Here is a 12,001-nt window from a genome sequence, read left to right on the forward strand (position 1 = left end):
CCATTGGCATCATTATTAAAGATTACTCGCATACTTAAAAAAAAAAAAAATAGATTAAATGGATTCATCTGAAGAGGTATAAATGTATCATTTAAAAAATTTATATTCATATTTATATAATTTCTTTTTTATATGTATTTATTTTGAATATATACATACATGTTACGTGACAAACACAAAAATATTGAAAAAATATTTATATTGTCAAAAATATTGATTGATACGTAAAAACTTTTGAAGGCTCCTTCTCGGCGACCATGTTGAAATCATGACGCCAGAGGCGAGAAAACACACGCTAAAAATTCTTAGACATCATCTTAAAATAGAAAAATATTTTAATAAAACAGCATTTCAGATGGCTTTAACACACTCTTAAAAAACGTCGAAAACTATCCTGTTCCCTTTATAATCAATCAACAGCTATAAAATGACCATAATATGAGCTCAGTCCATCTGATCTTTGCACATGCACAGTCATTCCACATGTCAAAGTCTGATATCGCGATCATTTTACGGTTGTTGATTGACTGTCAAGGGAAAAGAATAGTTTTTGACCTATTTCAAAAGTGTACTAAAACCATCTGAAGTACTGTTTCATCGAAAAATTTTTTTATTTCGAAATGGCATCTAAGAATCTTTAATTGTATATTTTCTCGCCTCTGACGTCACAGTTTAACATGGCCACGACGAGGATCCAGGAGTCTTAAAGATTTTCTTAAAAAATCATTAAATAGCTCTCTTGCAAAATCAGTATTTTTGACGTAACATAGTTTGCTATTAATGTATAGAAATACATACTATGTATACATACATACATATATACATATATATATACATGTATATATATATATATATATATACACACACCCACACACACAGAGTGTCTTGAAAGGAAAGGTTAATCGATCAAGAGATGAAAAAGAAGCATAAATAGAATACATTTTTTCGTATTCGCTATGATTTAGAAACTTACAGAACTTTATAAGGAATGTATAAAAAGTGTTGAAATCTCTTCTTAATTTAATTTATTATAAAAAGTGTTGAAATCTCTTCTTAATTTAAAATATTTTGAATTATACTTATTAAAAAAGAATGTTTTACAAAAAATTATAGTTTTAAATAAAACATTAGATAGAAAAATATGATTTTGAAGTATTCTCAAGATCACGTAAAACTAATCTTGAAATTTTTTAATAGGAATTCTTATTTTTATTTTTCTATGTAATGTTTCACTTAAAACTCTACAATTTTTTAAAAAATACGTATTTTTTAAAATATTAGGGGATTTTAACATTTTTTATGTACCTCTATAAAGCGCTGTATTTTCCAAATTATAGCAAATATGAAAAAAATTTTATTTATATTATATAATTAATGCTAATGCTCTTCTTTTAGCTCCTGGTCGATTAACCTTATCTTTCAAGATAGCCCATATATGTGTGTGTGTGTGTGTGTGTGTGTGTGTGTGTGTGTGTGTGTGTGTGTGTGTGTGTATGAGTGTGTGTGTAACAAATATGTACATATGTATATATATACATATATGTAAATCATTTTTTTATTCTTATAGTTTCAAAAGGCAAAAAAACGTAAGCAAGATTGAGACTGCTGAATTAATAATTTAATCATTAATTTAATCATTAATATATTCCAAAATAATAATATAATATAATAATATAGTATAATAATAATATAATTAAAAGATTTAAAAAATTATAAATATTATTTATTAGACATTTTAATATTTAGTTAAATAAATTAAGTAATTTAATAGACAGTTTAATTATTGAATAATTAAGTAATTTAATAAGTAGTTTCAGTTAATAAATAATTAAATAATTGTATTTTGTTATTATATATGTAAATCTTTGTAAAAAATTGTGTAAACAAAAATAAATATTTTAAAACTAAAAAATGTATATGTTGATTTATTTGTTTAATTATTAACCTTCTATGAAAATAAAATCGTCGTATGATTCTTACGAATTACTATTATATTGTGTAAAACTATTATTATTATATAAATTATTTAAATAAAATATAAACAGAATTTTTTTATAATTTATTTAAACAAAATGAAAATACAAAATAAATACATTATTTTTCTACATAGTTTTCCGCTACAAAAATGAATATTTCCCAACGGAGAGAGAGAGTTGGACAATTTTATTTTCGTAGAAAGTAGAAGGACGCGTCTGCAGTCAATTGCGCATAAATTTCTTCACTTTCGTATCATCCTCAAAATGCTGTCTTGCTAATAGAAATTTTCTGTACACCATTTGAATATCTCTCATACAGTACTGACTCATTTTCGTGTAATTATCATTTGAGTGTCATTCGAAGAAGTATTAGAAGAATAATGTTTATTATATGAAATATAATTATTTAAATTATTATATAAATAATAATTTTTTAAATAAATATTTATTGTAAAAGAGTAAATGGCGCGCGCTGCGCGCGCGCCTGTGTTGTTCTATATGCAATAAAAAATAGGGGTTTCCATTAAAAAATTTCAAGGTGTTCTTTACGTGACGACGATATTCAAGGTCATACTGATATTGTTATGTAATTTATTACTTGAAGTCCTGCAAATTTTGTTTAAAATATTTTTTTCTATCTTGCATATTTTCGGAGTTATTCAGGGGTTTCCATACTTTTTGAACACTCTGTATGTGTTTGTGTATATATATATATATATATATATATATATACACTCGTCAACAAAATTAACGCATATGTATTTTAAGTCAAAATTTCGCATAATTTCAAATAAGCATAACTCCGCTAAAAATGATCGGATTTGAAAAAATTTTTGTTCACTGTCAAGCTTGAAGTCTCTACTTTAAAAACCATTCGTCAGATTTTTAATTTATCCTCCTCCCCCGTACGCTACTGCTTCAAAAGTAAGGACGTGTTTTGTCTCTAAAAAATTGCGTACTTTGACGCATTCCACGGGGTGAAATAAATTTTTTTCGCAAATTTTATCATAACTATCGTAAAATGTGGACTTTTTACTACAAATTTAAAAAAAAAGCAAAGTTCGTACGATTTTTTTTCGCGGAGTTATTACATATGAAAGTTACCCATACATTTTTTCCATTTAATGACTCCAAACCCTCTCTGCTGTGTGTGTGTGTGTGTGTGTGTGTGTGTGTGCGTGTGTGTGCGTGTGTGCGTGTGTGCGTGCGTATGCGTGCGTGCATATGGTTACGCAATTTTTTTGAGACAAAACACGTCCTTACTTTTGAAGCAGTGGCGTACGGGGGAGGAGGATAAATTAAAAATCTGACGAATGGTTTTTAAAGTAGAGACTTCAAGCTTGACAGTGAAAAAAAAATTTTCAAATCCGATCATTTTTAGTGGAGTTATGCTTATTTGAAATGCGAAATTTTGACTTAAAATACATATGCGTTAATTTTGTTGACGAGTATATATACACACAAGCTGAGGACAAAGAATATAAACTCTGGAAAATCTAGAAAAATATAAGTTTTACAGAAAAGTTTTTCGGACAGAAGTTGCAGAGTTTATGAAGATCTAATTACAGATCTTATTATTTTGACCTTGGATGACGTTGGCATAGTCAGGACAAGATCATCTTGAATTTTTTGAATGTTTACTATATATTTATTTATATAATAATTATATATTTTTTTATATATTGGATACTTGAATCCATCGAAATATTATTGCCTCTTTTCCGAAATGTTGATTCCCTCCCTCTCTACGCTTACTTCGGTTGTCATTTCAATTTTGACAGCTGTATCAAGGGGTTAATTGTGTTCATAAAGTTAGTATGTATGTCATTAAAAATATATAATGTAAAAGAATAAATGGCGCTTCGCGCGCGCTTTGTTTTGTTCTAGTCCCTATCTAAAAAAGGCATGTTATTGACATTGTTGTCGCTTTTCCGCGATACTAATTGGCTGTCTCGTTCGCGCACTTACTTCATTCGTTCGTGCGACTTGCTTCACTCGTTTAATTTGACAGTTTGACAGTTTGACGGGTTTACATGTCACAATTCAGAAGACGAAGAAAGAAGAAAGAGAAAGGTATGTAAAAATTAAATTTATTAAATTATAATTTATTATAATTTATTAAATTATAATTAGTCGCTCGCGAAAAGTTACGCGCCGAACGCCAACCGGGGGTTGACGCCGAGCCGACCGATTATCCGACGAGAATTGCCGGAATAGAAAGAGTTCGAGGCGATCGACTACTACGAGTATGTGAGTACACGTGATAATATACGCGCGTGATATCTCCTACGCCGTCGATCTCAACCGGAGCGAACCAAGGTCCGAGAGTCCGAGGATCCGTGAGAATGTCGAATGTCTCGTGACGTGAAAATGTTTGACGGTTCGGTATCGCGAAACGAGTCCTCGGATTTCAGTTCCAGATAAACGAGTTATTTCCTAAAAATCTAATCGAGAGATGCAGATAATGTAAGGGTGCTCAGGATGGTCGAAGTATTGACCATAAAATAAATAAATTATAATTATATATTATTAAAAAATAATAAAAATAAAAGTATGAAAAAATTATGGCCATCTTACCCGAGTTTACCCTATTGTTTTTTTTATTACTTATATATAAAGTCATTTTAAATAATGCATTGATATTTTTATATATTTTGCTATTTTTTTATATATTTTATATTTTAATCTGACACATTTTGAAAAACAAAATATATATATATATATTTTTCGGTAATCTTACTTTAATAATTTTCTGTACAGAATAATGAGATAATTAAACTAGTATAAAAAAACATGGTTTTTTAAAAATCTATAGAAAGTATACAATTGTACATCTTGTATAATTCTATTGGAATTATTTTGTATTTATTAAGATATAAATTGATTTTATATATTTATATACATCCTAATTGTTCCAATCTTTTTTAAATAATAACATAAATGTTTTATTTATAGTTCAAGAAGAGTCGAGAGAGAAAAGAAAAGAGAGTGGGAGAAAGAAAAAGCATTATTTAAAATTAAAGAAGAGGGAAATGAAGCAAGAGAGAGAGAGAGAGAGAGAGAGAGAGAGAGAGAGAGAGAGAGAGAGAGATTGATTGATTGATTGATATTTATTAGCTTTCTCAGCTATTTGTAAAATACAAGTCTAATTTACATTAATTACAATATCCTCCTTTAACTCTCGCTTAAACGCTTCCAGTTCTTCGATTCGTCTTATTTCAGCTGGTAAGGCATTGTACATTTTCACTCCCTCATAAAACATACTCTTCTGTGCACTCGTTGTCCTACGAAATTGTACCACAATGTCCCCAGCTTGCCGTGTCTGTCTTTCATTCTCTTTCCCACTATTGTTAACTTATTTCTTAATTGATCCAGTAACATATTCTTTAAAATCTTAAAGATAAATATACACACATTATAATTCAGCCTCTGTCTTATGGACATAAACTGCAGCGCTTGCAGCATACTCTCCACTTTGGTATATCTATCACATTGCAATATGACCCTCATGGCCCGGTTTTGCGCTTTTTGCAATTCATTCAGTTGTGTTTCTCCCATATCAATTAACAGCGTCGCACAATACTCAAAGTGAGGCGCTATGATTGACTTATATATAATACATCTAGTGTATGCCGATATGTAGTTACCTATTCTATTTAAAAAACTCACTTTTTTCCCTATTTTCTTTAGCATATAATCACAGTGGTCCTTAAATCTTAACCTATCGTCAATAATTATGCCTAGATATTTAATTCTTTCCACACGCTCTATCTCCGTTCCATCCAAACATTTCAGTGTAATGTTACCTCTCAGTTCTTTTCGTACACTTCGAACTATCATATATTTCGTTTTCCCTGCGTTCATTTTTAACTTATTTGTATTCATCCATCTTTCCACTGTAACAAATGCCATATTCATTTTTCTTTCTAATTCCGCACTACTCCCTCCAGTCACATACACTAGCGTATCGTCTGCAAACATTTTTATACTACATCCCTCCGGACAGATTTTAATTATATCGTTTATATATATTATAAATAACAAAGGTCCTAATATAGATCCCTGTGGTACTCCATATTCTGTGGCCAATAATGTAGACCATTCATTGTTAAATCGTACCTGCTGTGTTCTATTCTTTAAATATGATATTAACCATTCTAAAGCTGTTCCTCTAATTCCGTATTGATATAATTTCTCTAACAGTCTTTCTCTATCTATCGTTTCAAATGCTCGCTTGAGATCCATGAAAATTACCGCCACCATTTTTGCCTCACTAACTACCAGTTTCCATTCGTCAATGACTGTTTGAATCGCTGTTTCACACGAATACTGTTTTCTAAAACCTGACTGATGTTCTGTTATAATACAGTTATCTTCTAAATACGCCTCAATTTGCTTTTTAACTACTAATTCTAATACTTTCTCGAATATTGGTAACATATTAATAGGCCTAAATTCACTTGCTTTTCTGGCTTTTTCTATTTTTGGAATCGGTATTATCGTAGACGTTTTCCAACCTTCTGGACAGCAATCTTCCCTCAAAGAGTTATTTATTATATCAATAAATTCCTCTTTTATTACATAAAATACTGCTTTAAGTATATCACTAGTTAATCCCTCCTCCGTGCCTTTCTTTTTTGGTAGTTCCATAACAATTTTTTGTAAATGCTCTATTCTAATCATCTCAAAATTTTCCATTATTCCCTCGCTTTCAATAACAAAAATAATTCTTTTACCTGGACTTCCTAACTTATCTCTACTTATAGATTTTACTATGTTCTCAATACTCTGTATATAATATAAATTAAATTTATTAGCTATATTGCACCCTTCAGTATTATCTAATATTTCAAAATCTATATTCTCTATTTTTTTTGTACTCGTTGGTTCGCCCCTTATTATTTCTTTTAAGGTTTTCCACATAGATGTCGGATTTCCCTTGTTATGATCTATCATATTTTCATAGTATTCTTTTTTCTTTGTCCTGATTAGTTTAACCACTGCATTTCTTTCGATTTTAAACTGTGACCAATTTTCATCCGTGTCATTATACAACGCTTTACTGTATGCCTCATCCCTTTTAGCCGCTGCTTCCCTTATTTCATCCGAAAACCACTTTTTCCCTTCCCATATTTTCGGAATTCTAAATTTTTTTCTAGGTGCTGTAGCATCCAACGCATCTACTATATTATCGACAAGTTTCTTCGCTCTCACACTGACATTCATATCTTGGCTTTTTCCTAATTTATTTTCCACTAATTTAATAAATTCATCTACATTAAACTCTTTAAAATTCCTAGCACTAAATTCTCTGTATTTATTATCAATTTTATTCGCATTAAGATCAACTTTTAACCACGCATGGTCCGTTATTTTAGGTTCATGAATTACTTGCACTTCTATTTTATTATTAGCGTAAATTAAATCTATAATTGTCTTACTATCTTTCGTAATTCTCGTCGGTTTATTTACATATTGTTTCATGCCTAAGCTCAACATTGTCGTTTGTAACTTCTTTGTACAAAACGAGTCCAACATAATATCTATATTAAAGTCTCCTATTACTATACATTCTCCCCGTATTATTAATTCTTCTATTATATCCTCCAGAAATCTCACGAACTCACCATGCGATGAATTCGGTGAATGATATATTACTGTTATCACTCCTTTATACAATTTATCTTTCACCTCAATCGCAGCACACCAACAATTCGCTTCTAACTTTTTTACTAATACTATCTCATATTTAATATCGTCCCTTACATATAAAAGAACCCCTCTTGTATTTCTGTTTTCAGCATCACATCTAATCATACTATATCCCGGTACGTTCACTTCACAGTCTTCAATTTCAGCAGTCACTCTGGTTTCTGATAACGCTATGAACGCAGGATTCATTTTCTTCATAATCTGATGCTGTATCTCGTCTTTATGCGCCATCAAACTTTGCGCATTTGTATATAGTATTAATTCCGTTTCCTTCTGTAGTTGCTATTTATCTTCCTCCCATCCGGCCCTCCTCTCCTCCTCCTGTATCGCCCTCTTGAAAGTCGGACATTCCGGATCAAGTGCGCCATGCTCATCATTTATTTTCAAATTGTATGTTTGAATCTTAAACATACAATTTATACATCTTTTCTTTGTCGCTGTACATTCACTCACCTTGTGATTTCCTGCACATTTGTGACATGTTTCATTACGCGTACAATTCTTTGCAATATGATAATAACCCCAGCATTTAAAACATCTTTTAATGTTAATGTGATTGAATGCAGGACACTTTCTCCATCCTACATTCAGTTTCCCTTTTCTCAACATTACTTCATGAGTCTCTTCATCTGCTTCAATTATTACGATACCATCTTTTCCTCTTCTTCCGGACTGATCTTTCTCATTTATTTTCTCTTTAACTATTCTCTTCACTATTCGCATATGAATTCCTTCATTTTTCGCAATTCCTTCAATTTTGTTCTGCTTCTTAATTGTACCTATTAAATCATCATCATTCAACTCCATTTCTTCCTCGCCAATATTGACAATTTTTATCTTAGGTTTCATCCGCGGTGACTCAGTAACGTAAAATTCTCGCCCAGCTTGACTTGTACTGTCGCCTTTAGCTTTTCCATTTCTTCTCCAGTCTCACAGCCGAGAATCACTGTTCCCTTACTTCCTTTTTTTAACTTCGTTATTCCCATAGCCATATTCTTGATAGCCTATATCTACCTTTTCTTTTATCAGTTTTTTAGTTGCTTCACTCTCCTGTTGCACCTTGGGTTTGACAATTATAATATTTTCTTTTTTCTTCTCTTTAACTGCTTCACTATAACATCTTTGAGCTGCTCCTGCCAGTCCACCCGCTCCCCCTTGTATAATTCTTCTCAAGTCTTCCAGTTCTTGTTTAATACTTCCAAATTCTTCTCGAACTATTTCCTTAACCATCATTTTAATTTCCTTCTTACATGCTGTTTCGTCTTTTATTTCTTTCACAGTTTTTACAAGCCAATCTATTTTTACGTCAATACTCGATGATCCACTCGCTCCTGATATTCTATTTCCACTGCTTGATGTCGTAAACGAACCCGAAGATCCTGTAGATCCTTGTCTTTCCCTGCTGCTCCCCGCTGCTGTCGGTGCCTTCTTCATATCTGCTTCACTTTCAATTGTAAATTTCTCAAATGGGCCAGGACACGACACCAGTTCGCGATTTCTATCATAAATTTTATGTTTACTTGCACATCCTGGATGGTAAAACAGTTTAATACAAGATTTGCATGCAACAACCTGATTTTTTATTGCCTTCTTACATGCCGAGCATCGATACTCGTCATATTCATCGTTCATATCGATAATTACCGGCCGAAGCTGTTAATACCAGCATAGGCGGTCAATTACCTTTGTCCAAATTCACACGTCAGCGCTTTGTGTCCACCTTTAATGTCTACCTGTCGCGTGAAATCTCGATGCCTCATACAAGAAATATAACTCTCACGCTCACAAATCAGCATATTCCTGTTAGATAACACTCATGTCTATTCCCGGTCTATGCAACTATTACTTCAATACTTTTTGGCCACTCTCCCTCACTATATAATCACTTAAAAGTTATCACTTTTGCAGAGCGATGTTTGACATGTCTTCTCTCAGGAGAGAGAGAGAGAGGGAGAGAGAGAGTGTGAGAGAGAGGGAGAGGGAGGGAGGGAGCGAAGGATGGAGGGAGGGAGGGAAGGATGGAGGGAGAGAGGGAAGGTGGCAGGGAGGGAGGGAGAGAGGGAGGAGAGAGAGAGAGAGAGAGAGAGAGAGAGAGAGAGAGAGAGAGAGAGAGAGAGAGAGAGAGAGAGAGAGAGAGAGAGAGAGAGAGAGAGAGAGAGAGAGAGAGAGAGAGAGAGAGAGAATAAAATGGTACAGCGGAAACGGAGGTCCAATTACGTTAAGGGTGCATCCCGATGAAGGAAGGAATAGCGGAACAGAACGGTAACGGACATGAAACTAGATAGAAGGCTAACCAATCAGAATGATTCCGTTCAATTTCATTCCGCTTTTTTGTAGCCGGGTTCCCCATGACAAACATTTTACGGAACGTAACGGAAACGGAATAGAAGACATAACCTATCCGTGAAATGTTAACGCAGGATATACATATTAATAATATATTATTTATTATATTATTTTACAATTATTTCATACGACATGATAATTATTCATTATATTTTATCTACCAACAAAGTGTTAGGCCTTGTGCATGCAATAGAGAAAATATTAAGCATAAATATGAAATATTAGATATAGGAATTAATTTTAAATAATAAAATCAAAAAGACTCTGTGATATACGATCTGATATCTAATTCCTATTCTTAATATTTAATATTTATGCTTAATATTTTCTCTATTGTGCGATGAACCTTACGTATTTATAACAATATATATTTTAATTTTTAGGAACAATATAAGTGTGGATATTGCAAGTTGATATTAAAACCTGAACAACTTGCACAGCATTCTTGATTTGCAAATAATCTAGACTCACTAGTAGTTGATAATGAAAAAACCGTTTTTATAAGAGGTAATATAAATTTCTCTAATATAAATTCTAAGTAATTGTTATTCGCCAGTGAGAATTTAAGAAAATAACAGGTAGACAATTATTTCAACCAAAAACTGGCATCAATATCTTTATTAATTAAATTAAAACACTACGTTTCTACTATAAATTTTAGTCCTTTTCAAGTGCTATAAATAATACAAACATCATTGATTAACATCGCAATAATGACATCACAAGAATAAAATGTAAGATACATACTTGTTAATATAAATCGAATAGAAATCAAGAGAACGAGTACAATACATGACATTCTGTCAATCATTATGACATTCTGTCAATTACTGTTGAGAGGACGTCGACAACCAGATATTTTTAAACGATATTAATAACATTATCATAAATAGGGCTAAGGTTATCTGTGTCTATTTGTAGGTTAATTTTATTTTTGTTTTTTTATGAAAAACATTTCGGCGATTTCTCTTTTTCTTTTGTTTTTCTCACCATGCAAGATACATGGATCCGACCACCGGAAGTCGTGATTGCATTCAGTTCTATGTTTGCTGACCACCGAATGGGATGACTCATGTTTTTTTACATTATTCCGATGTTCCTTTATCCTAGTGCTAAGATGTCTTTTTGTTTGGCCTATATAAGAAGCATTGCAATCTTTGCAGTCTAATTTATACACTATATTTGTTTTGTTCATAATTGGTAATACATCTTTACCACGTTTAATAAGCGTGTTTAATTTTTTAGGAATTTTATATATTACTTTTAATTCTTTTTTATTAAGTGTTCTAGATATGTTATCTATTAGATTCTTAACATAAGGTAAAATTATATGTGAAGACATGTCAAATCTTTCTCCCTTATCACCATTGTTTTTCGTATCAGAACTATTAATTCCGTCATTTTTTTCTTTTTTCTTTAGAATCCGTAATCTTTTTTTAATATACTTATTGATAACAAATGATGGAAAACAATTATTGGATACAATGTCTTTGATAATTTTAATGTTATCCTTATGAAATCTATTATCTGACAATAAAATGGCTCTGTCAACTAAGTTATTAATGCAATTAATTTTGTATTTATGTGGATGTGCAGATAAAAAATTAATGTATCTTCCCGAAAACGTAGGTTTTCTAAACCAATTCGTAGTTAATTTCCCATTTTTTAATCTTATAACAGTTGTGTCTAGGAAGTTAATGCAATTGTCTTTTTCAATTTCATAGGTGAATTTTAACATCATTGTCATTGATGCGTATGTTTTTTATTTTCCTTGCAAATGACTAGCCATCCTTTATATGTGATTTAGGTTTTTCTATTGATTTATGTAAGATCTTATGTAAATATTGTGCTATATTGTATACAGGACTGCCCAGTGCAGATACAATAATGCGGAGAGGAAACATTAAAATTATCAAAGACATTTTATCCAATAATTGTTTTAGTACTCTGCGTTGATACCACTGCTT

The sequence above is a fragment of the Prenolepis imparis genome, unplaced genomic scaffold (genome assembly GCF_030444845.1).
Source record: "Prenolepis imparis isolate NDT839.2.m4 unplaced genomic scaffold, iyPreImpa1.0 SCAF_6, whole genome shotgun sequence".
In the NCBI taxonomy this organism is placed as follows: Eukaryota; Metazoa; Arthropoda; class Insecta; order Hymenoptera; family Formicidae; genus Prenolepis; species Prenolepis imparis.